A 2,500-nucleotide genomic window follows, 5' to 3' on the forward strand; every position below is an offset into this window, starting at 1 on the left:
TGTGTAAGCGCTCTTCTGATGTAGGCTGAGATAGTGGAATCCTTGTACCTCGTGGGACACTCACTTCGTCCGTTCAAGCAGAGTCCAGGATTCGTTGGTTTTGTGTAGACGCTGGTGGTAAATCTTCCTTCTTCTTGTTGCACTAGGACGTCGAGAAAGGGCATGGCTCCATCTTTGCTGTTTTCCATGGTAAATGTTAGCCCAGATGTTTCTTGGAGATGAAGTCTAAGATGCTCTGCTTCGGCTGCGTCCTTTGTCTTGATGAAAATGTCGTCAACAATCCGAAGACCTACAAGCATTACCAAGCGCGCGAAGACCCAGCTTGGATAGCAGCCCAGCACAGCCCGCGACAGCCGTCAGCCAATCAGAGACTAGGACGCGCAGCGGGGTGACAAGTCTACCGGTATAAATACACCCCCGCAATCAGCTTGAGCCATTCTCTCCGACACCGTCAACACGGATAGACCTTCGCTACTGAAGAAGGGTCAAGGACCCGAAATCGCGATCTAGCGAAAATGACTAGCTTCGGCGAAGTCATACAGCCAATTAAAAAAGAATATAAGACAATCATAAGATATAAGGAAAATATCTTAAGAAAAATAATAAATGCTCAACTAGCTATCACATTCAATGATATATATATATATATATATATATATATATATATATATATATATATATATATATATATATATATATATATATATATATATATATATATATATATATATGATAGTAATTGCTGACCTTGATACAATTCATCACTCTTATTATCACTATTATTATTACTATTATTATCATTATTATTATCATTATTATTATTATTATCATTATTATTATTATTATTATTATTATTATTATAATTACTATTATTATTATTATAATTATTATTATTATTATTATATTGTTGTTATTATTATTATTATTGTTATTATTATTATTATTATTATTATTATTATTATTATTATTGTTATTATTATTATTATTATTATTATTATTATTATTATTATTATTATTATTATAAATAGAACAGTTATTAATAATATTATTATTATTATTTAATTTATTTAATGGAGGAGGCAGTAGGCACCTGCCAAAACGATAATTACTCCCAGTGAGGTGTAAAGCACTGTTCAGGGGGTGCTGTGAACTTATCATTAAACCAAGCTGTGACCTCACTGAACGTTTCCCTTTGTGTCTCACAACACAAGGGGGCAATCACAGCCTCCCCTCTAAAGACAACTGTCTTCCTCCACACAAAACTACAAGCACCTAATAACACACACACACCTTTCACTCAAAATTTCAAAATTATCATGGCGACTCCTACACCAGCCTCGGAGTCCCCATCTGGGGAAGGGACCACAAATGTCCCCAGGTCGGACTGCTCTTCTGACGACGACCCTAAGTGTCTTGACACCCCCCCTCAACTTTTTCTTCATTAACTTCTGCAACATTCGTGGTCTAAAGATATAATTTACAATCTGTAGAACACCACCTTTCCTCTTCTAAACCTCATCTTCTTTTCCTCACTAAAACACAGATGTCTGAGACAACTGACAGTAGCCCCTTTTCTGTTCCCTCCTACTTTCTTTATCCTCATTTTCGATCCAAACCTGGGAGTTGCGTTTACGTGCACAACGACTTAACCTGCTCTCGTACCCACGCTCTTGAATCTTTCGAGTTTTTCACCATCTGGCTACGATTACAGAGTCACTCTCAAACTAAATTTATCTGTACTGTATATCTTTCACCTAACTCCTCTGACTATAAGAAATTCTTTGACTACTTAACTTCCAAAGTGGAGCACATTCTGACTCTCTTCCCTTTTGCAGAGATCTCCATTCTTGGAGATCTCTGCTTTGGCTTTCCTCTCCCTTCACTGACCATCCTGGTGAACTAATCTTCAACTTTGCTATCCTCCACGACCTAGAGCAATTGGTGCATCACCCTACTCGCATTCCTGACCGTCTTGGAGATACGCCCAACATTCTTCACCTTTTCCTGACCTCTAATCCTTCTGCTTATGTTGTTGCCTTCTCTTTCCCGTTGGGCTCCTCTAATCACAACCTCATATCTGTATCTTGTCCTATCGCTCCAATCCCTCCTCAGGAATCCTCTATGCGAAGATGCCTCTGGCGTTTTGACTCTGCTAGTTTGGGGGACCTGAGGAGGTATTTTGCTAATTTTCCTTGGAATGACTGCTGCTTCCGTGTCAGAGACCCTTCTTTGTGTGCCGAACGCATAACAGAGGTGATAGTGTCTGGCATGGAGGCGTACATTCCTCACTCTTTTTCTCGACCTAAACCTTCCAAACCTTGGATTAATACAGGTTGTTCTCGTGCTATACATGATAGAGAGGTAGCCCACATAAGGTACTTAAGCCTTCCATCTCCAGAATCTGATTCACTTTATATTTCTGCCCGGAAAATACCAAGTCTGTTCTCCAAATAGCCAAAAACTTCCTCATTAACAGAAAGTGTCAAAATCTTTAAAGATC

Source organism: Scylla paramamosain, chromosome 29 (assembly GCF_035594125.1).
Source record: "Scylla paramamosain isolate STU-SP2022 chromosome 29, ASM3559412v1, whole genome shotgun sequence".
In the NCBI taxonomy this organism is placed as follows: domain Eukaryota; kingdom Metazoa; phylum Arthropoda; class Malacostraca; order Decapoda; family Portunidae; genus Scylla; species Scylla paramamosain.